Raw genomic sequence first — 25,991 nt, 5'->3', positions numbered from 1 at the left:
AAACTATTTTTGTCTTAAAATAAAGTTTTGTCTTAAAATATTTTTGTCTCAAACTATTTTTGTCTTAAAATATTTTTGTCTTAAACTGTTTTTGTCTTAAATATAAACTTTTGCCTTAAAATATTTTTGTCTTAAACTGTTTTTGTCTTAAAATATATTTATCTTAAGTTGTTTTTGTCTTAAATATAAAGTTTTGTCTTAAAATATTTTTGTCTCAAACCGATTTTGTCTTAAATTTTATATTTAAGACAATTCAATTGATATTAAATTTTAATGTAAAATAATTAAAATAAAAAGTGACTTTTTAAGATAAAAGATTTCTTTTGTCTTCAAAAAATGTCTTAAAAGTGCCCTTGGTGTAGTAGTGTAGGTGTCAAAGGAACATGCAATTCACTTTGCCTCTAAGGAAGGTTGTGGTTTCATTGGCTCAAGGGTTGACTTGATTCACTTATAAGGAGTGTAGTGTATAGTGGACATAAGTTTGGGCTTATGATAAACACTAGTAGATCACTTATTAACCAAAGTTTGGATTGGTTTTGTCCTTTTCAAGGAAGACGATGTGATTTTTGAATTAAAATAAGTATCATTTATTGACATGTCAACCTATACATAAAAACCTTGCATTTTCTTTTTGATTCCCAGGAAAAAACATTATTGGGAACCCTAGTGTGGATAGAAATTCTAGGGATACCCATGGAATTCTAAATAGTTCAATCTTTATGTGTGATTAGAAACCAACATGGGAAAACTATTCTCAATGATGGTAGCTTCCTTTATAAATGATATGAGTCAATTGTAAGGACATTAGTTGACGTCCATGTTGTTTGAGGAATTTTGGGAAAGTTGAAATAATTTAAAGAGAACAAGTAATCATAGATGTTAGAATATGCTATCATACACTTTCATGCTGAAGGTGTAGTTTGTATGGAAAAACATGAAATCATGTTCCAAATATTACACTAAAAGTGTCTAAATTAAGAAGGTGGTCATGTAGAGAGATAATAATGATGAAAGATCAATGAAGGATTTTAATATTAATGGTTTCTAGGGTATTAGACAATAAGTGTTAGAAGGTTCCATTAATCTAGAGGATAAGAATTCTTGTTCTATGTGCAAGCCTAACATTCTAGCTAGGGATAGTTCTATTCATTGATAGTAATTGTTTCAAGGAATTCAATGCGATTAAGGATGTTGGACATGTAGGTCTTACTTGAGGTGAAATTTACCACACCAAATGGATGGTAGGATCCATGTTATCAATATTTTGACTTTCTGAGGTGAGGTTTTAAATTCTTCTTTTATATTTTCTATAGCCACATAGGTGTTGGCTAGTTTGATACTCCTTGCTCAAGGAAGTTTTTCCTTACAAAACCATAAGGTAGACCTAGAAAAATTCAAAAACCTAAATATTATAAAATAGTTATGGATTTTTTTTCTAGGAGATAACCATGATCCTATGGATGAGGATAGATCAGAGGTAGGGAATTGAATTCCAACTCTTTGGACTTATAGTCTCATACCTAGGGGGAGTCACTTTCTACTTATACCAAATAAAAATATCCCTAACAAGTGTGTCCCCATTGAGAGTATTAGGCTAGATATTAGAGGAGGAATTGTTAGTCTCTTTATTGGTTGTAAGTCTCAATTTAAACTACCTTAGAAACAAGAAATAAAAGAAATTAATCAAGGTAAGTAGAGACTCATAATTGGGGTACTAAGTATGGGACGTTCTCTATTAGAAATTTTCTCATGAAGATATCTTCCACTAATATTAGAAGCCTAGGGGGAAGGGATAATTAATTGTGCCTCAAAAGATTAATTAATCTTGAGAGACAATATTTTACCATTGTAAAAAACTCTAGGAAAGGGAGAGCCTGTCAATTTCTATTTAAGAAAAATGTTGATGGCTTGGGAATTCATAGCTTTATGTGCCAATTGTTTATTTTGGGGTGTCTTAGCTAGATGAAGATCCAGAGTGATTTTAAAATGTTTTCTTTTTCATAATTTAGTTTTAGTTCCTAAAGTACAATGTAATAGTTTTGGCTACTTGATTAAGGTATTTAATAGTTATGGTCTCTATGAAAGGTGACAAGAGTAATGGAACAAGATATTAACATCAAATTATAAAAATCCTATAAACTTGGTGGTGGTACGCCATTTAAACTTAATACTAAGTAGCAAAGAGATCTAGTTTGATTCTATAAGGCTAGGAGATTTTTTTACTATTTTTATGTTTAATTTGATCATTTTTTTATGGGTGGAACTCTAACCAATCAATATTATACCTACTTTTATAAGTAAAAAGGCAAGTAATGCTACAATGGTAAATAAATTAGATAATTTTAAGTGAAAGGGCATTCCTTTGCAAAAAGTGGTTAAATGTGGGCCTTCCTTGGATACTTCCAAAATATATTGTCACTATTTAGTATAGTTAAGGACTAAAACTTTCTCTTATAGAACATAAACACCCTTTAAATTCAATCCTAATTGAATTAATGAAGAGGATTTTGGATTTGCAATTCTTAATAATAGGCAAAGTTTTTAACATGAACTATGAACATCTACTTTTGAATAATTCACACACTCCTTATATGTGTGAAGGAGAAGGTAGTTTGAAGGAGCTATATAGCAAAATAGGGGCTTAGCTTTTAGAGGGAAGAAGTATTAGGTAGATTTAGTAAGGGACATGGACTAGTGCATCCTTAGTGAATGTCATTGATTACATTTAATCATTTAGCCTTAGATAGAGATAATATAATGTTTTATGACAACATGGATTAATGAATGAATCACATGGTCATTTGGCTAAAATAAGGGTACCAAATCATAAAATTGTTTCAAAATTTTCCAATCATAGAAGGGATATGAATACCATTTTGAAAATAGTAGGGGTAGATGGAAGTAGGGTTAGGGGATTTAAGGACATGATTGCATTATGCTTTCAATATTTTAAAATTATATTTGAGGAGTTTGTACAATCTATGTTTGTTGAGATATTAAGGATGTGCTAGTTTCTCCAAGGTTGATCACTGAGGAGGAAAATGGGAGATTCTATAGGGTTGTTATCAAGGATTATTTTTATAATGTTTTAAGAACCTTTATAAAATACAAAGGTATGCACACATTTCTTTAGATTTAGATGATGTATTTGGAGATGATCTTCTTTGAGTAGTGGAGGAGGTTAGAAAATTGGTGAAGTTTCTTTTGAATATTAACTATATTTTTATAGTTCTAATACCAAATTTATATTTCCTTGAGACCTTTGAGGACTTTTGTTGTATCTCACTTTACAAATGCCATTGTAGAATAATTTCCAATGTGATAGTAATGAGTCTTAAACCCTTTTTATCAAAAATAATTTTCATAGATCTGTGTTTATTTTTAAAAGGAAGAAATTCATGAGGCAAGTGGAAATGCAAAACAAGGACAACATAAAATAAAAAGTTAAAAGAGTCCAAGAAGATAGCATACCAAAAAAAATTAAAACACGCCACCTATGGTAGTAAAGTTGGATTTGTCCCAAGCCCCTATGGTAGTAAATTTGGATTTGTCCAAGGCCCATGGTTGTGTATCTTGATTTTATATTAGATTAATGTTCACTCAAATATTCTTCTCATATGTTGTATTTAGTAGTAGATAATGGAAATAGTTTTATCTATTTCTTTTGTAGTATTAATCAATGGAGCAACTTGTAAGTTCTTTAAGTATTAGAGGAATTTTAGGCAAGGCTATCCCTTATCCTCCTATATTCCCTAGTAATAGCCAAATGTTTGAGTTGTCTTTGGCTGATGTAAGAAGAAGGGCTTCTTTACAACGCCTTAAGGTGGGATGTAGAGAGATCAGATTGACTCATATTTTAGTCTTGGATGGTTTTCCTTAATTATTGTTTGGATTTTCTAATGGATTGATATATTTTAAAGATGTTTTTCTACTTTAAAAAAATTTGTGGCCATGGATTTGAGTGATGCCAAATCAACCCTATATACTTCTAACTTACAAGAAAGTAGAGAAAGTACATCACTATTTTTGCTTTCCCTTTTATATTTTAATGATGAGGTCAAAAGTTTAGATTTCTATATGAAATGTAATCATTATTGGAAATTTGACTAGAACTATTTGCTTGGGGAATTGTTAAAAAGGATCCACAATGGTGCTAGCATTTGCTATATAGAGTGGGGAGGTTAGATTTAATCAAAATAATCTTGCATGCTATCATGTTTTTAAACACACATTGGATCACATCCATAAAATGGGTTCTAGAAAAAATTAGAATGTATTTCTTAAAAAAAAATTGGCAAGGAAGTAATCATTACAAGGGAATACTAGGTTAGTTGGAGGAAATAAGAAATTCCCAAGTCTTTAGGTGGATGGGTGCAGAAGAACAATAATCGATTTGAGAAATCATTTGCAGAAATATGTCTTTGGAAAGTTCTTATTAAATATAACTTATGCAGAAGAATTGAAATAAAAAACTATATATTCTCAACTACTATCTTGGATTGGGGAAGATAGGAAAGAAAAAGCTTTTAGAAAATCTTAAGCTAGTGGAATATATTGATTTTAGATTTCCCTAAGATATTTTTTTTTTTTTAGAAAGTAGGGGTGACTATTAGGGCTATAGTTGGTGCATATGCATCATGGCTTGTGATAGAGAATTTTATCCAATCTAAAAAACTAATTCATCATGTTCATATGATTAGGAAGGGTACCTTAAACATTTGTGAGCAAACCTAAGGTTGCTATACCTTTCTTATATGGATGGTTTAACAATAAAGAGATTAAAGTGGCCAATAATATGGTAGTTGAATGGAGAAAATCTATATTTACCATTCATAAGGTTCATGTTAGCCTTACTGAAGCTAAATATAAATTATATGATGGGGCAAATATGATAGGAGGTGCATATGCAACTAAACTTGGGTATGAAGCATTAATTGTAATAGGTTTAGTGGATTGAATCTTTTGCAAAAATCCACATTGTAAATGTGATTATCACTAACTAATAAGGTTCTAGTGTGGTAGATGACTAAGAAAAGTGGTAAACATAATGGAATAAATTTCTTTTTATGTTGGAACAATGATGAGATAAGTAAATATATTTTTCTTTCATGCACCTTCTCATAATAAATATGAAATGATATGGAAGGTTGAACTTTTGGAACAAGGATTCTTTGGAAGGTTGATTTTCAAAATGGTTTGGGAAAAAGGAGCTCAAGCCCCCTAAAGACTATCTTGTATTTGACCCTTTGGTGTATATGCATGATTGACAACTCAACTTATTGGAAGGAAATCTTGTCCTACATTTCATGTTTTTGGCCATATTACTTCATTTTTATAAGTCAATTAAATGGTCAAAGCCTTCCAAAGCTATTGATGAGCTCAATATGGATAGTACCTTGCCTTGGAGGGCTATGGAATAACTCTACATTTGGATGAAAAGAAGAATTTTTATCTCAAAGTAAATGTTGGAAGAGATACAAATAACTATAACAAATTCATGGCTTTGTACCTACTATTAAAGTTTACTATGAAGAAGGGTTTGGGTTTATTTAACCTTCTTAGAGATTCTAGTCTTGTGATAAATGTTTTATCTAATAATGCCTACATGCACAATATCTTATTGCTTCAAACATACTAAGAAAATATCTAAAAAGTTTACAAAACTTTGCTACAAATAGGTTTTCAAAGGAAGACATATAAATACATGAAAACTAGGTTATTATACAAGGATTTATAGAATTGGAAGCCATGGTCTACTAACAATTACAACTACAAGACTCATACACTTACTCTATGATAAATGTTCTTATATAAATTGCAATTATTTGTGTATTATTGTATACATAAGTTTTGAGTATTTTACACTATCTCTAAACTTAAAAAAAATATGATATAAATATAAGAACAATTATTAATATATTAATATTCATTTTATACAAATAATTTTTTTCTATTTTAATAAAATATAAAACATTAATATTATAAAATTTCATATAAATCTTCTATCTAATAAATCTTTTATTCTTCAAATTTTCTTATTAGTTAATTATTTATATATTAATTTATATAATATAAATAAAATTTTAATTTAATTTTTTATATCTAACATTTCTATAAAAAAAAATAATATATAAAATTTACTTTTATAAAATAATATATAAAATCTATTTTTAACAATTAAAAAGGTTGACTAATAGATTTTTAACGTAGAGATTTAAAACTCATATAAAATAAATTCATATAGAATTAAAATTTACATTTCATGCAAGAAAACAAAAACAACATGTGATTTTTATAAACTGTTAAATAAAACATGTTTAAAATAAATACAATATAATATATTTGATAACTATGAAAAAATAATTTTAATATAAAATATATAACCCTTCTATATTTTTTAATGAAGAATGAAACCTTTTATACTTCTAGGGGGCTAGGTGAATCAAATCTTCTTAGCGATACTGTGGAATCCCTTACTCGAAGGAAGCGTGGGGTCTATACCAATGGGGCTCTATACCCTAGAAGTGGGTACTGGTAGGAGGAACCCTAGAAGTTATTAGGGTTTGTTGGTTTAAGTCATATAAATCATGTTCTTATTTTTAATTTTTATCCATTCTTGAAGTATAAAAACCTAGAATGCAACCTTTTATCCTTCTACTTAGAGGTCTGAATTACATCTTAAGATTATTCGCTAATACAGTGGAAGCTGACATTGCTCGGATGAAATAGTGAGCGAGAAGCCGACACTGGTCGGAGGAAGGAGTGAGTGACGGTAAGCCCTAGAAGCTATTAGGGTTTGTTGGTTTTCCCATTTTGATCAAATATTGAAGTGTAAAACCGTTCTGTCTCGTCTGAAATCTCATAATATTGTGTTTTGTTAATTCCATTTCAGAAAAGGATAGACCTCCAAGATTGTGGCCTTTGGAGTGTCAGTCAATTTATCGGCGGCTAGATCAGAGAGACATTTCTCGACTTCGAAGTACGAATCTGTAATTGTTACTCATTTGCCTGTAAATTATTAGCTCCACTGATTTCGTTTTGGATACATTTGGCGATGAAATGGCTACCGATATGTATTAATCTGTGCTCGTTTCGGTGTTCTAATATTTATAGTAAGCTCAAAAGATTCAGGTAGCCCAGCCCACTAAATGAGAATGGACGACCATTGGTGGTAGGACTAAGAACTTAACCTAGTTACTTGAAGTAATTGCACAAGTAATTTAATATAAACGCTCGCAGGTAACCGGCGGGTTTTCGAAAAGCGCATAGTTTGAGTCATGGCGAATGTCGAGGATGTTGCCATAGCTTCCCAGCATAATGATGGAGAACGCCAGGTGACGCGAATCCAAAACTTATTGAGTGGATTAGCTGTTTAGTTTTGCCATGTGGATATGTATTTTTATTATTCTTAAGTAACGAATCAGATAAATTCTCTTTGCGCAGGATGTAAATGGCCAGGGATATAATGCAGACATTTCCATGGAAAGCTCACAACGTCATAGTTCCAGTATTATTCGGTAAGAACTACATGTTTATGTCCTTCCTTGTGGTTGAAAACGATGTTTTGAAACTTTTAAAATCTCTGCTATTCTAATGGAAATCACATTCTTTATGTATGTGTGAAATCAGATTTTTCATCTGCGTTTGCAACAGTATTAAAAAAAACCATAAAAAAGTTAGCTACAGATTTAGAAAACTTTCCATTATTTTTCATTTGTCACTTTACATATTTATACATACGTACACTTTTTTGGCTCATGCTTATGCATCATATGTCATTGTTTATATACAGAGGTTGGGAACTCATTCCTACTCCATTTGTTTTTAAGGATGAAACATCACAGAATTGTTTAAAATTGACTTCAATTGTTTTACTGGTGTCTTCGATCACCATCCAATCCAATCAAATCTGTTGCTTCAAAATCATTTCCTACTAAAGGAAGTTAATGTAGCTACTGCTTTTGGCATATGAAAAATATCATGGACATTTGCACTACCTGTAGCCTTACAATAACTGTAACAACTGTGGACATCTTTTTTGTTTCTTTAATTTGTTATGTTTAACTCAGCATTGCTTTGAATAGATAAAACACAAATCATAATGCTTAGATTCTTTCTTTGTATTCCCCTTTCAGTTTAGTTAAGATAGTAACCAGCCAGTAAATGTTTTTTAGTTTCAGTAAAATTTTTTCTTAATTAATTTGCTGATAATTTTTTGAGTTTTAGTAATTTTAACTGCTTACATTTTTTCTCCTTTGACTAATGCAGTGATTATGATGCATCAATTCGTCAAAGAGATAAAAGTAAATCTTGGCCATTTACATTGGAAACAGTGAATCTGAAACTATTACCGTCTTTGGAAATTAATAAAGAAAAGTGGAGTTGCAACGATTGTTTAAGAGATTTAAGAAGATTTTTTGAAAAGCCGGTTGATGAAGAATATATGAATGATGATGGATACGACAATTTAGGGATTGATGATGTGCAAATGAATCAAGCTCAAGAAATGGTAGAGCAAGAAATGGTAGACCACAGTAGAACATTGTTTGAAAATCCAGTTGATGAAGAGTATATGAATGATGATGGACTTGACAATTTAGGGACGCATTCTCTTATTTCAATTGCTGATACGCAAAACAATCAAAAGCAAGATATGGTATACCATAGTAGAGAAATAGAATACACCCAAAATTTGCAGTTGCAATCAGGCGACGCTACGGTTTTAGTTACTTTTGAAATGGATAAACGGGAGAAAGCTGACGAGGTAAGAAGTGGTCATGAATGGGAAACAAATGTTATGAAAGAAAATGAAACAATGACTTCCATCATGAAGACACATAAATGGGGAGGTAAGAAGAGGCGGCCAAAGATACGATCAATTGATGATATCATTGCTTCCGAGGGCAGGCCAACAAACAGGAATACTGTATCTAGAATCAAAGTTAACCACCGCAGCATAGGTGTTCAAACCATGGATTTACAGGTATGTGATTGATAATTTATTTTTTAAATTTGATATGAAATTTTAGAGCCCTCTAATTCAACTCAGTTTCATAATAAGGTGATTGAAGTCTTCTTCATTATTTCTTTGTAAATAAAACAATCAAAAGTAGTATTTACAAGTCCAAGTTAATTAGAGATATAACCACTTTTATATTTAGTTATGAAACACTACATTGATGTAAGACATAAATTCCCATAACTTATTTGACAAATAAGTAGCCATTATGTTTATAACTATTGAGATTTCATTCACTTAGATAATTTGACTGGTTAACCTATTACATAATAAGACTGTTGGAATTAAAGGTATCAATTGCAATAATCGAAGTTCCATCAAACTCCATTTCTTCATTTTGTCAGGGAAAAAGTATATTCCAAAGAGATTGTTGTTGAATATTGTAATTCTTCTCATAATATGGCTAATATATTTACTGAGCCTCTAGGAATACCCAAGTTTGGATTGTTTAGGGACATATTAGGTGTGTTTAAGAACCATTTCTCCATTAAGGGGAGTGTTAGAATTAATGGAGAATAGGTTATTGTTGTTAAGTAGTTATGCATTCTAATTTTCTTAGTCATTCTGTTTCTATTATTCAAGGATATGATTTGGTGTCCCTAATAAAATGTATCTATTTATTATTGGAGATTAATGTGAAGCATGTGTGGCATTTTGCTTGTAGGAGCTCCTCGTGATCTGCAGGTGTGAGCTCCTCTTGTGTTGGTTTGTTAATGTATATATATATATATATATATATATCTGTTATTGTTCATTAACCTTTAAGCGGGAGTGTTGGAATTAATGGAGAAAGCTAAACTTAAATTAGTGTTATGATGATGATAGGATTGACACTCTAATCTTAGATCTCACATCCTACTATCTAGGGAGTGGTTGAAACCACTATGATTGTGTGAAAGCCTATATGTACTAGGTTGTTCTCCTCATTGTGTAGTGTGTGTATGAGTGTTTGTACACTCTCGAGGTATCTCACATGGAGAGCCAATTAACTAATAAGAATTCAATGTTTATCATGGTATGAGAGCTAGAGGACAAAGGGACTGTACTCTGATTTGAAAGGCACGACTAAAGCAAAATCTTCGCAAGTGCGTGAAGGGAAAATCACATCGATCACACTGTATCACTTATTGTGCTTCTCAATTTTGTGAGCCATTAGAGATATGAGGTGTATAGTCGCGAAGACCTTCGTGAGTATGTGGTGCTAAGAAGCGCCGACCTTGCTGCATGGAGGTTTGTGCACCACCAGGCTCCTCATGAGCTTATTCACTCTGCCATGCAGATTTTACCACATGGGTTTATGAAGGACCTAGTTGTTTGAATTAAGCTTCTCAAGTGCTTGACTCAGTACATAGCGATTTTTGAGAAGGGCTTGTTTGTCAAAGCTCTCAGAGGCATCTAGTTTCTTGTATTGTGATTTCTTCTTCATTTCTTTATCACCTTGGCTTTAGGTTGCTCAGAATTTTGTAGGCTTCGTTACAACTATAGGAGCTTCAAAAATCTATTGTGCGCAGGAAATTTGGATTAATTCTATCCATTGAGTGCACTTGATGCTCCCATCCGTCACATGCGTATTGCAGATTTGGCCTCATATAGAGAAGTTTTCACCGGGGATGTACGTCCTTCTATTGCGTTTTGAGATAAGGGATTTAGCTATAACATTGACCGTAGTAGGATATAGGGTAATTACCTCACTCCTGCAGCAGTGTTAGAGACTTGAAGATGCATCCCGTGCCTTCAGCCCACAAAGGGGAGGTGAATGAATAAGACGAAAGCATTTGCCAACTCAAAGACTATACACAGCTCTAACTTAACTTGCACAGTTGTTTGATTGAAACTGACACGAACTCAAGGGCTAGTCAAAAGAAAGTCAAATTGTTGATCTTGATTCAAGTCCCTATCTTTTGGAGATTGTAGAAATCTCTTAAGTTACATAGCTTCGAGAATATGCTTGAAAGTTTCAAGGTCCTTACCAGTTTCTTCAAGACCTCGTAGTCTAAGCTTCTTCTCAATCTCACCCTAAAGAGCATCAGAGCCTTTTGAAATATTTCTTTTGTGCTGAGGGTAAATGTTCTGAGGCTCAAAGGCATTTTGTTGATAATTCTACGAGCTCTCTTGATGACTCCATGGAGCGGTTGATAAAATTTGACACTGTGTATTCAGTCTCATTGATTCCTACGAAAGTTCTTGCTGATGTGAACCCATCTTCAGAAATATGTGATCAGGAATTGCTAACTACATCAAAATTAAGTACTCATATTGTTTTGAGCTTGTAAGAGGTCGTTTTGTTGCTCTTCGCCAAAGTCGAGGGCACTAAGACCTGCATGGTACAGAAGCCACAATCTACAAGGTTCTATAGTTGAAGAGCTACGAGAGGGAGAAGTTTCCCACCTACGTGATAACCGGATTGTTGGAGCTCGTTAGAGGATTGTGTGGAGTGGAAAAGGAATCTCAAAGTGAGATAAGCTGGACTTTAACAACATGTCTATATTTTTGAATATTTTTTATTCTGATGATGGTGATTTTCTCATGTGGGCATTTGGAAGCATTAGCATGGGCAGTATGTTTGAGTGAGAAGAAATTTCAGAAAAATGTGGTTTTGTTGATGATCACGATAATCAAGAAGCATATTCTGTTATGCAAGATTCACGAGGTCATCTTCAAGAAGGGTTTAAAGAGGAACAAAGTGTTGAAGATCAATGGGATGAGCCACATGAAGTTGATTGCAAAGACATGGCAGAGGAAGACAAAGATCGAGAGAATTTAAATTGTGATGATCTCATTAATATTTATGTGTGTGCACACGTTACATCAATGAACGATGAAGACATCATAGCTGACTTTCAAATGGTTGATGACAGGAATAATGAGAGGGAAAAGTCCACTATCCAGCCTATCATAATCTTGAGAAGGGCGAGAATAAGAATTCAAGCTTTCCATCACTTGGGAAGAAATGAGGTGAAGAGATATCACTACATCATGGGGAGGAAAGCAAAGATGAAGCCTAGACTGAAGATGAACATGTATGGGCTCTGTTGCAAGAAGACAAAAATGAAAACCTCTGTTACCAAGTTATTTCATGTTTTAATTGTAAGCCTAGGTGAGACTAGACCAGTAGACATATGTTATTGTTCAGTACCCTTTCTCAATTAAGCAGGAGGGTTGGAATTAATGGAGAAAGCTAAACTTAGATTACTGTTATGATGATGATAGGATTGAGACTCTAATCTTAGATCTGAGAACCTACTATCTAGTGAGTGGTTGAAACCACCCTTATTGTGTGAAAGCCTATATGTACTAGGTTGTTCTCCTGATTGTGTAGTGAGTGTATGAGTGTTTGTACACTCTCAAGGTATCTCACTTGGATAGCCAATTAACTAATAGGATTTTGATTTTTATCAAAGACATGTGTACATTTAGCTTCTCACCCAAACTTAGTTTTTAATATTACATTTATGTAAGACACAAATTCCCATAACTTATTTGATAATACGTAGCCATTATGTTTATAACTATTGAGGTTTCATTCACATGGATAGTTTCACTTGTTAACCTATTGTATAATAAGACATGTGTACATTTAGCTTCCAAGCGCAACTTAGTTATTAAAAGATTTACAATATTTTTTTTGTATGGATAGCATAAAACCATGTCCTCAAGCATACAACTCACTTAATACCTCAATATTGTTGATTCCAGTTCTAAAAAAATAGAGGGACAAGAACCAAGTTGACACGAAAAAACCTTTCTTTCATGTAACAATTCTTGAACCTCTCAAATAAAAAGGTCTTTAAAAGACAAACTACATCTTAGAGCTTCATTTTTCCTATAAATTTTTTTTTTATAGCTTTGGTTTTTAGATGGCTTTGATAGTAGAAGGTTGTGTTTTTTCAGTTTCGCATAGGTCATACTAATACTAAAAGTTTGTAAATTAATGTCTATGAATGATATCTGTTTTATAGCTTTAGTTTTTAGATGGCTTTGATAGTAAAAGGGTGTCTTTTTTTTTTTTTTTTTTTTTTTTTTTTTTCAGTTTGGCATAGGTCATACTAATACTAAAAGTTTGTAAATTAATGCCCATGAATGATTTTTGTTTTATGAGGAGCTTTAGAATGGATTAGTGTGTTTATAGCATTTTCCAAATTTGATTAGCTTTTCAGCCATTTAGCTCATAATTATTTTTCTTGTATATGGATCTTCATGATCTCATACCCTCTGCACCCTTAGGTAAAACATAAATTTTATTAAAGCTTCCATAAGCCTTAAATATAAAGGGATTTCTAGAGCCTCTTGTAAGGTTTGGAAAAAGACACTCTATAAGAGGAGTGGCCCGCACACAAATGGATTCTATGACTCTTGTGCATATTTTGAATTTATCCAAATAGACCATGGATTTTTTCAAGTATTTATTCTTATTTACTATGTTGATTGAATAGCCCATTTCTAAAAATTCAATGTAAATACCTAATTTGTTTTTGAAGAAATTGGCTAGATTGAATGGAATCCTAACCTTGATATGCACAATAGTATAAAGTTGTATCCATAGAGATGTTGGAGTTTGAAGAATAAAAAAAAATACAAAGGAAATACATTTTTTCTTTGAAAGAAGTGTGCTCCTCCAAAATAGTGATGAAATATTCATCTATAAATGCAAATTAATCCACTAATCAACTAGTCAACCACATGCATGTTCAAGAAAGGGTATATTTTATAATCCTTTGAGCACATTAGATTTTAAATGGGATCAATTTGGATCATTGTTATCATAACATAAATGGCTGAGACCAATGAATTCCCTTTTTGGATCAACATGAAAAAGCTCAACATCCATCCTCTGAGAAGTCGATGAACAAATGAGATGAGGCCTTCGAGAAAAGAGTCTAAAAGATTGTGAGTACTTTTTCATCACCCACGGATTTCAACATGAGATGAGGCCTTCAAGAAAAGAGTCTAAATTATTGTGAGTACTTTTTCACCCCCCACGAATTTAAACATGTCCAGAATGAGGGCCCATTAGAACCTTTCGTATATATTTTTTATTCACTTTTGATGGAGAGAGTATCCTTGTTAGGTCCCTATAATACTAGTGATTACCCCATTATTATTATAGTTGTATCCCTTATTAATATTGTTGTGTCCTATTGTCCACATATTGTTATTATTGTGCCCCATAGAATCCCTCTATTGTTATTTTTGTGCCTTTATATTATTATTGTTAGGTTGGGTCGGTTATATTGTGACTCCTTAGACTCCTATATATAGAAAGGAGGTTTTGTCATTTGAATCATCAAAGAATCATTCATTTGTGTAATGTAAAGGAGGTTGCCCCCTCGAAGAGGCTGAATTATAAGGCGTTGATCTATCTTTTCTATCTTTTTGTGAGTTGGTTTCATAACATTTGGTATCAGAAATTTGGATTCTAGGGTTTCGCTGCTCCAAATAGGTCATCGTGGCATTTTCGCTATAACTTTTTTCTGCAACGTTTCAGAAGCGAAAAAAAACCCATTTGAGACGAAATCACACTGAAGCTTGGGTACAAATTTCAGAGCTTTTCGCGCTATATTTGCGGAGATATGATCTGAGAAAGTTGGTCTTTTTGTAGACTCCTGAATTACACTCCAAATTGGTGACCTGGGGAAAATCGTCATAACTCTCTCCTGAGCATCGGATTGAAATTTCGTAAGAAGGTACAAAAAGAGAATGGACTATAGTTTCTTGTATATATTTTTCAAAGCCAAAGGTTGAAACAGGGACACGTGGCACGTCGTACAAGTTCGCTCTACTGAACTAGTCTGTAATCATGTCACTGTGGGAGATTTGGCATAACTCTTCCTTGGAGAATCCAATTGGGATCAAACTGGTGGCAATGGAAGAGGACACAAAGGGCTACTGCAGGTTGCAATTTAAGAACTGGATGATCTGGAATTACAGAGATACATCAGAGACAATATTGAGCTCCTGCAAAGTGAAAAAAGGTGTGTAGATTTTTTTTTAATTTTTGCTTAAGCTTGGTTTGAAAAATTATTTTGAAGGAATTCAAAGGGCATAGTAGAGAATTATTATCGGTAACTGATGCCCTAAGGAAAGAAAATGCAAACACCTAGTAAGCAACCTGAAAGCTCTAGCATGACTCATGAAGAAGAGGAAGAAATGCAACATGATATATCAAAATTACAAGACCAAGTGCAACAAATTTCACTATCACAAAAGTTAACAGAAGCTAAGATAGATGGCGTGGAATCTAAGATAAAGGGCATGGAAGCTAAGATGAATGGCGTGGAAGCTAAGATTGACGATTTGAAGACAGATTTGACAAATTTTCTATAAGAAATACTTACTAATGGTGAAAGGGTAGTAAAGGAAACTCATGTTGCAAACAAAAGAAATGTAAATCATGATTTCATAGACTCTAATGTTGGATCGAAGAGCCACCATATTCCAAAAATTGATATGAGGAAGTTTGATGGCAAGGATCCCGCAACATGGATATTATAGATGGAGCAATTTTTCGATCTCAATAATGTGAAAAACACACAAAAGGTACATATTGCAACTTTATATTTGGAACCAAATCAGTTTGTATGGTATCAATGGCTTTGCTCTCGTAAACAAATTATCACTTGGGAAATTTTTATGGAAGAATTGACAGCACATTATGAGGATACAAAAAACAACACTTTTTTTAGCTAATTGATAAGTCTCAAACAAAAGGGTTCAATAATGGAGCACATTGAGGAGTTCCAAAAATTGAACATAAGGGTAAAAAATATTCCAGAGGAGCACAGGATTGATGTGTTCATAGGGACTTTAAAGGATAATATCCAACATGATGTTCGCCTTTGGGAACCTGATTCATTAGAGAAGGCATTCAGGTTAGCAAGAAAAATGGAAAGAAAAATTATGGCGATCAGGAAGCATACCACTCACAACTATAAAGATGGAAGTATTGTTGCCCCTAGTCTTCCACAACCTATAAGGTTGACACCACAAAAATTGGAAGAAAAAAGAGCAAAAGGGCTTTGTTACAACTGTGATAGCAAATACACTAAAGGTCACAAGTGTGCTGAGAAAAAATTATTCTACATAGATTGTGAAGAGGAATAAGAAAAGGAGCAAGAAAGGTCAAAAGAAGAGGATATACTCCAGGAACAAAGCCTAGATAAAGAAGAAATTAATCCGACCATATCTTGTAATGCATTGGCTGGAATTACCACTCCTCAAACCATCAAGATAGAAGGACAAATCAAGAAGAAAAAGGTCATAGTGTTGATTGATTAAGGAAGTACCCACAATTTTATTCATTGTAAGGTAACAAAAGAATTGAATTGCTTCCAATATCCAGCACTAGAGTGTCAAGTGATGGTTGCAATTGGAGGAACAATAAATTTCTCTGGAAAGTGCCATAATATCAAGCTATCCATGGGAGAATATGTATTGACTAGCCCAATGCTTTCCATTCCCATGGGAGGTGCTGATGTTGTACTAGGAGTCCAATGGCTACAATCCTTGGGTACAATAGCTTTTAATTTTCAAGAATTTTTCATGAAATTTTTTGTAGAAGGAAAGGAAGTTGAATTAAGGGGTATTGCAGGGAAACCGGAAAGATAATCAGCTCTAATGGTATGAAAAAGCTTCTAAAAAAGGAACAAAGAGGTGTAATTGCACAATTATGTTCGCTAGATGTTTCCACATAGAAATCATCTATTTCTCCAGATCTCCAAAAAGTCTTGGATAGTCATTCCAAGGTATTTGAGACTCCCAAAGGTCTCCCACCTATTCGTGATCATGATCATGCTATTAATCTAATTCCAGGAAGTGTTCCTCCAAACATCAGGCCATACAGATATCCCTATGCCCAAAAGAGTGAAATTGAATGTATGGTTGCAAAAATGCTAGAGGCTGGTATAATTCAACCTAGTCAAAGTTCTTTCCCTGCTCCAATAGTATTGGTGCACAAGAAGGATGGATCATGGCACATGTGTCCAGATTATAGGGAGCTCAATAAGCTCACTATTAAAGATAAGTTTCCCATTCCTATCATTGATGAATTACTGGATGAATTACATGGATCAATTTACTTCACCAAGTTGGATCTTCGTTCAGGATATCATCAAATCAGAATGAAGACTGAAGCCATTCCGAAAACAACATTTAGAACTCATGAGGGTCATTATGAATTTTTGGTCATGCCTTTTGGCCTTACCAATGCACCTTCTACATTTCAAGGTTTGATGAATTCCATTTTCAAATCCTTCCTTAGAAAATCCATGTTAGTATTTTTTGATGATATACTAATCTACAACAAGTCTTGGAAGGATCATGTTGAACATGTTGACAGGGTGCTACAACTATTGGAGGAGAAACAATTATATGCAAAAAGATCCAAATATTTCTTTTGAGTACAAGAGGTGGAATATCTGGGTCATATTGTATCTCATGTAGGAGTTAAGGTAGACCCTAGAAAAATTAAAGCCATTAAGGAATGGAAAATCCCCACATCCATAACGCATCTGCAAGGATTTCTCGTTTTAATAGGGTATTCTCACAAGTTTCTTAAGAATTATGGGAGAATAGCAGCATCTCTAACAACATTATTGAAGAAAGATGCATTTTCATGGACTCCAGAAGCAACAAAGGCCTTTGAACATCTTAAAGAGGCAATGTGCCAAGCACCGGTCTTAGCTACATTGGACTTCACAAAAACCTTTATTCTGGAATGTGATGCTTCAGGAAATGGAATTAGTGCTGTTTTAATGCAAGATGAAAGACCCATTTCTTTTGAAAGTCGTCCAATCAAGGGAAAGTTTTTACACAAAGCTATTTATGAAAAGGAAATGTTGGCAATACTACATGCACTTAAGAAATGGCAACCCTACCTAATGGGAAGACACTTCAAGGTAAAACCGGATCATGATAGCCTTAAATACTTTTTAGAACAAAGATTATCCTCTGAAGAGCAACAAAAGTGGGTCACAAAGATTTTGGGTTATGACTTTGAAATCATCTACAAAAAAGGGAAGAAAAATGTGGTGGCAAATGCACTCTCAAGAAAGGATGAGGATGTGGAAGCATTGTTGTGCGCCATTTCTATTATCCAACCAGATTGGATAAATGAAGCAAGGGGGGAATGGAAGAATGATGAAGAAGTGTGGGCACTTATTCGAAAGTTACAACAAGATTCTAGTACATCTAATACATTTAGCTGGCAAAATGATTCGTTATGGTACAAAGATCGCTTATACCTCTGTAAGAATTCCCAACTCAAATAAAAGATTCTTATGGAATTGCACACTTCTCCCTTAGGAGGGAACTCAAGATTTTTAAAAACTTACCACAAGGTTAAGAAGGAATTTTTTTGGGATGGCCTTAAATCAGATATTCAAAAGTTTGTGGCGGAATGTTTGGTTTGCCAACAAAATAAATTTGAAACAATTAAGACCCCGGGTCTATTACAACCTTTATCCATTCCAAACCAACATTGGGAGGAGGTTTCAACGGATTTTATCATAGGTTTACCCAAGTCTGAGGGAAAGAGTGTCATCATGGTGGTAGTTGATAGACTTACCAAGCATGCACACTTTTGTGCATTATCACATCCATTTAAAGCCAGTACAGTTTCTATTGAATTTATGGAAACAATTCAAAAGCTACATGGAAACCCAAAGATTATTGTAAGTGACAGGGATTCCATTTTCATTGGAAATTTTTGGACAGAACTATTTTCTTGTCTCGGTACTTAGTTAGCTCATAGCTCACCTTATCATCCTCAATCTGATGGGAAAATTAAGATAGTAAACAAATGTTTGGAAGGATATCTTCGTTGCTTTGAATTTGATAAACAAACATAATGGGTCAAATGGTTATCTCTGGCTGAATGGTGGTATAACACTTCCTTCCGTACAACAACAAAAATGACCCCATTTATGGCACTTTATGGATATCATCCACCATCCATCACATCATATTTAAGAGAAAATTCTAAGGTTCAAGCAGTGGAACATCACATCGAGCGACAGCAAAAAGTCCTCCAACTCTTAAAGGATAACCTCATGTTGGCGCAGAATAAAATGAAACAATAGGCAGATCAACATCGCAGCGAAAGAAGTTTTGATGTAGGTGATTGGGTATTCCTACGGCTACAACCATATAAACAAATGTCCCTCAAGCAAGCTAAGAAGGATAATAAATTATCACCAAAGTATTATGGTCCGTACAAGGTGTTGCGAAGGATTGATACTATGGCATACAAATTGGAGCTTCTTGCAACTTCTCGAGTGCACCCAGTTTTCCATGTTTCATGTTTAAAGAAGGTTATAGGTGACAAGCTCCTAGTTTAAACAATATTGCCAGAACTTGATGAGGAAGGAAAAATTATACTGGAACCAGAAGTAGTCACAGAAACAAGAACTCGATAGCTACGAAATCGATCAATTTCGGAGTATCTCATCAAGTGGAAGAACTTATCCACTGAAGATTCCACATGGGAAGATGAGAATTTTATGCAGAAGCATCCAAAACTACTCAAGTGTTGAGGACAACACTTTTTTGAAGGAGAGGGGCATGTTAGGTCCCTATAATACTAGTGATTACCCCTTTACTATTGTACTTGTATCCCTTATTAATATTGTTGTGCCTCCATTGTCCCCATATTGTTATTACTGTGCCCCATAGAATCCCTCTATTGTTATTTTTGTGCCTTTATATTATTATTGTTAGGTCGGCTAGGTTATATTGTGACTCCTTTGACTCCTATATATAGAAAGGAGGTTTTGTCATTTGAATCATCAAAGGATCATTCATTTGTGTAATGTAAAGGAGGTTTCCCCCTCGAAGAGGCTAAATTCTAAGGCGTTGATCTATCTTTTCTATCTTTTTGTGAGCTGGTTTCATAACAATCCTCTTTATTATGAGTGGATAATATTGGGAAGAATATGCTTAAAGGATAGGGTCATAGTCTTGGTCATGTTTTATAGGAGACATTTAAGAGAGCTATTGGTGTCCAACTTATCTCTAAGCTTGATATGATTTGATTATGACATGTTTATGTAGGTTAACCATGATTGTTTTGTAATAACATTTTATATAGTAGAGTAGGGAAAACATAAAAAATATCTCATGAACTTACAAAACTTGCTTTACAAGTTTCATTTAATCATATTGACTTATCTTTAAGGTTATACATTAGTGAAATTCTGTAAGTAATTATTCACATGTTTATCATGTTTCTCTAAAAGTTGAAAATACACCATGTTAAAACAAGTATTCATGGCCACTTTAAGTTCCTCTTACATTCATCTAAGAGCACTTGTGACCTCAATGCCAACATGATCGTTTATGAGAAATTATTTACAGTGTATTCCTACTTTGTGAGATGAATGTTCTAGATTTTAAGTGTAAAATTATTTTCACACAGTTTTGTGGTTGCAAGAGCGTAGTTGAAATCCTTGAATGGGTTTCCACATCTTTTGAACCAATTCACATAATTATCAAATCTACTATATTTTATGAATTTTAGATATAATAGCACATATTGTTTTCTTTTGATTGGAATAAGACTAAGATTTTCCAAATTCTTCTATTACAATGAGTGATATGTGGCAAATTGAAAATTCTTCAAAATGTCATTTGGGTATATTTTGGGTCCCATTCTTTGGGTATCTTTTGGGTCTCATTCTTTGCACCTCAACTATATATTTAAAGTTTCATCCTTACTACATAAGGTTTGGACCATACATACTTTACCTCTAAGAAAGAGAGCCATCCCTTTGGTTCTCCTTACTCTTCATATGAGATTAATGTTGATAAATTAATGTATGTAGATATTAGGGTTCAATTCCTGTTTTCTTGATAATTACTTGTGATTTATGTTAGCTTATTTTTATTTTTTATTATGTTATATTTCATCAATCAACTACCAAATCAAAAGTATATGAAGATCACAAGAACAAGAGACACAATATGTAGGTACTTAGCCAGTGTGAAACCCCTAAAACCTAGTCCAACACTTCCACTAGTATTTTCAAATTAAGATGGGACACTTCAAGGCCCTTTTGACCTAGACAAATACCTCATCCAATCACGAAGTGAGCCCTTTAAATAGATGATATGTGCCAAAGTTTCCAAGTGTAGCATCCTTAGATGCAAATACAATCGAGTTTAAACCCCTAGCTACAACATTTAGGACCTACACTCACTTCAAAATTTCAGTCCCAACTTCTTGTCCAAAAACCCTAAAACACTTTTCACATCTCAAAGAGATGCCCATAAACTTCAAGTGAAGGAGATGCCCATAAACATCGATTTGATCTTCTCTAACTTCTATATTTCTTTTCCTTCTCTTAGCTCTTACTTCCCTACCTCTTTATCTTGTAGATCACACTTGTTGAGTTTGTGCTTCATATGAGCTAATATACCTCTACATATAGTTCTTTCAAAAGGGCGAATTCCCTCTAACTCGGTTGACTTCTCCAAGATAGGGCCGACCTGGCGAGGAGGGACAAAATGACTATTTTGTCTCAAATATAAATTTATTTACATGATACAAAAGCACAAGAAGGGTATACTAAATGTGACAATGGCTCTTTTGACTCATGACAAAATGTAGAAGCCTTCAATGGAGACTATGACCTAGAAAATAACTAAAAGAGCATGAAATCCATGCTTTAATTTTTTTTTTTTCTTTTACAATAAAATTTCTTTTTCTTTATTTTGACAAATACAATTATAAAAACCGACACTACTCATATTCTTCAACACTCCCGCTTAACTAGGGATATATTCATAATTACATATATACATAGGTACATGGATGAACTCAAAATGATATGATGTATGAAGAGTCATAGCACGCGCGGTGCTATAGATTATATACCTCACCACGGTATCTAAGTGGGTGGGACTAAGGTGTATTCCAAGCTTTTAGCCACGCTACATACCATCAAGCTTTAGCTTTAACAACAAGCCTTGGATCTAGGTTCTTATCCAAGGTGGGAGCTACAAGGCCAATGCAACCCTCCCTACTTCGGGATATAGACATCATCAGAGACTAGCTAGATGTCGTCCCAAGCATCTTCTTGCCCCAAGAAGCTTCATTTCTCCTTATCTACTAAATATGTAATATCAACCAATCTAAAAATGCTTCTAAAATATTTGAACTTCTTATTTGGAAGTGATTTCGTCAATACGTCAATTACCTATTCATGTGTCAGAATATATTGTAGCTTCATGACCACATCTTACACCAAACTTGTAATGTAATGATACTTGTTGTTGATATGATTTGTTATAGCATGAAACAATCGGTCTTCAGACATATTGATGTCATTTTGATTATCACAATTTATCACTCTAGGATCTCGTGGCCCTCTAAACAAATATGAAAAGAGTTTTGTTAACCAAATTGTTTCTTTTCCTACTTCACATGCAACAACATATTCAACTTAAACACTACTTAAAGAAACATGATCTTGTTTTCTACTTATCCATGAAATCATTGTGGATGCCAAACTGAAACAACCATGAGTAGTACATCTTCCATCTCTTTCAATTCCATCGTAATCGAAATCTGTAAAACATGTCAATCTAATTTCCTTCCCATCATACTTCACACAATGATGAATAGTTCCACATAAGTATCTTAAAATGTGCTTGGTGGCTATCCAACGGTCACAACGAATCAAACTGAAATTGCCTAAGAACATTTACAACAAAACATATGTCAAGTCTAGCATTCACCAAGTACATCAAAGAGCCCACCAACTTAGACAACTTGTAGGATTAGTGGGACCACAGTTAGAGATTCTCAACTTCTTTAAATTTGTGATCATGGAAGTAGCCACAGGCTTGGAATACATTATACCAAATTGTTGTAACATATTGAGTACTTTCCTTGAAAATGATATATCTCACTGAGTTTCTACCAAAATTTTAGGCCAAAAAAATAGTGCATGAGTCCCATATATTTCATTTAAAATTTAGCTTCCAACAACTTCTCACATTCTAGTATTTTTGCTCCACACATGCAATAAATAAATCATCCACATATAAAAGTATAGTAACTCATTCATTCTTTACTATCTTGATGTAGAGGTTTGCATCAATCGAAGTTTTGACAAAGCCAATCCTTAAATGATCGACATCCATTCTTACGTACAAAGCCCTAAGATCCTCCTTCAACCCATAGAATTTTCTTTAATCTACAAACATGAGTTCCGATACTATTTATCTCAAAACCCTCTAATTGTTCAATATTTACTTCTTCATTAATGGTTTCATTTAGGAATGTTGTTTTGACACCCATTTGATGGATATTCCATCCCATAGTATCTACCAATGAAACCAAATATCTAATGGTAGTTTACCTCGAAGTAGGAGCAAAAGTTTCTTCATAGTCTATTCCTTCCCTTTGAGAGAAACCCCTTGAAACAAATCTTTCTTTGTCTTTTTCTATACTTCCATCAACGACATTTTTAATATTGTAAATTAATTTTGAAATGACAACAGATTTGTTACTAGGTCTAGGAACAATCTCTCAAACACCATTCTTCATGATAGATTGATATTATTCTTGCTTTACTTTCTTCCATTCTGCTTTATGCGCGACTTCTTCAAAAGTTTTTGGTTCTGCTTCAATTCCATTTTTCATATATGTTGCATATCCTTAGTGCCTTTTCCGTTTTTTTTCTTCTCTTAAAGTTCCTTTCGCTACTCCATTTCCTTTGACATATTCAAGTGTAGATTTTAACCAATTTGGTCTCTTCTTTGATCTGGGAATGGTTGTAGCTGGAATAGGTTCACTTGGTCCTTACTCTTGGTTTTTAGGTGACTTAACATGTTGCTCTTCTTCTTCAAGTAGTGGCACATCTTCTTCATCAAACTCGATTGGTATATCCTTGGATCTTTTGTATGAATTATTTTAATCAAATATGACATTCATCTTAACTTCAATTTTCAATTCTTCTTTGATGTAGATTTTATAAACCTTTGATGAGAGGCTATAACCAACAAAGATAACTTTTATACTTGTAGAGTGTAACTTCTTTCACTTGTCTTTTGGAACATGAATGTATGCATGCTATCCAAAGATTCAGAGATGGTATATACATGACTTCTTCCCAAAGAATTCTTCTTCTTGTGTCATATTATGAAGGATTCTATGAATAATTTTATTTTGCATGAACACCATTGTCATGGATGCTTCTCCGCATACAAATTGTGGTAGTTCTTGATCAAATATCATAGTCCTTATTCATTCTTAATGGTTCTATTCTTCCTCTCTCCTACTCCATTTTGTTGGGGGTTGTAGGGAACAATGAGATCTCTCTTAATGCTTGCTTCTTTGCAATATGCTATAAGTTCTTTTGAAGTGTATTTATCTCCATTGTCACCTATTAGAGTTTTTATCTTTCTTGTGGTCAAGGTCTCAACTTCATATCTAAATAACTTTAACTTTTCAAATACATCGTCCTTTGCCTTGAGAAGATAGATCCACGTCTTTCTAGAGTGATCATTAATCATGGTCACATAGTAAAGATGCCCGCTAGATATTTATTAGACATGGGACCACATACATAAAAAAATGAGATATAATATCTCTTTAGACCTTGTGTCACTGCTTGTAAAGGGTTTCCTAATATTCTTTCCCAAGACACATCCCTTGCATAATCCTTCATGGTCCTATTTGATGTTGGGGATTCCTTTCACCATTTGACTTATAGAGGGTATTATTTTGTAATGAATATGTCCATATATTCTATGCTAAAATTCAATGGGACTAATCTCGACGTGAACAAGGGCTTTAGGAGATGGTTTTATAACTATATAATATTCCTTCACGAGTTCCAATAACCCTCTCCTTTTCAAAACTTGAATTCTTTCCCAAAACCAAAACATTACCCTTTATAAAATCAACTCTTCTCCTTTATCTCCTAAACAAGAAATGGAAAGTAAATTATTTTTCAAACTTGGAACATAGAGAATGTTGTTGAGATGTATCTTTCCTCCTCCTTCTAGCTTCAAATATGTAGATCTCACACCCTTGAATACATAATTGTTGTTGTCTATAAGCTCAACTGCATGTGATGATGATGCCTTTGATAGAGTATAAAGTCGTCCACTTTCTCCTATCATGTGTCTTAAGGCTCCACTATCAATAATCCATAAATTTTCATCATTTAGCGTACTTGTAAGCACATGAAAGAATCCTTCACTTTTGACTTTCTTACAGAGATTGTAGATGATCCTTCCAATAAAAATTCCTGCAACTTTCAAGAGATGAAGTCCCATATTTATATAGCTTGGCATTTAGAGAGTAATGTTTTCTTCCAAGATTCTTTCCTTGAACTCATAGCCAACAAAGTCATCTTCAAGTAGTCCTTATTTCACCTTACATACCATGTTGAGAAATCAATGTATGTAGATATTAGGGTTTGATTCATCTATTATTCATAATTACTTGTGATTAATGTTGTATTCTTTTACTTATTTATTATGTTATATTTCATCAATAAATTAGCAAATCAAAAGAAGATGAAGATCACAACAACAAGACACACAAGATTTAGTCACTAAGCCAAGGAAAAACTGCTATCTATGGGAAACCATATCAAATTCTTCCACTAGTAGATTCAAATTAAGATGAGACAACCCAAGTCCCTTTTGATCTAGACAAGGACCTCCTCCAATCAAAAAGTCAACCCTTACTTCAAATAGATAATCTATGCCAAAGTATCCAAGTATTAACTCCTCAGATGCAACTACAATTAGAATTTCACCCCCCGAGCTATAGAATTTCACACATGCACTGAATTCAGAATTTCAACCCGAACTTCTTGTTGAGAAACCCTCGAAATATTCACACGTGTGAGAGAGATATTCCCACAATGTTTAATTTTATCTTCTCCTACTTCTATCTTTATTTTCCTTCTCTTCACTCTTCCTTTTCTGCCACTTTCTCTAGTAAATTGAATTTGTTGAG

Source organism: Pinus tabuliformis, chromosome 6 (genome assembly GCF_031772625.1).
Source record: "Pinus tabuliformis cultivar Carrire ecotype Pingquan chromosome 6, CPIR1, whole genome shotgun sequence".
NCBI lineage: Eukaryota > Viridiplantae > Streptophyta > Pinopsida > Pinales > Pinaceae > Pinus > Pinus tabuliformis.
The sequence above is the reverse complement of the archived record's forward strand: the minus strand, read 5'-3'. Positions refer to the sequence as shown.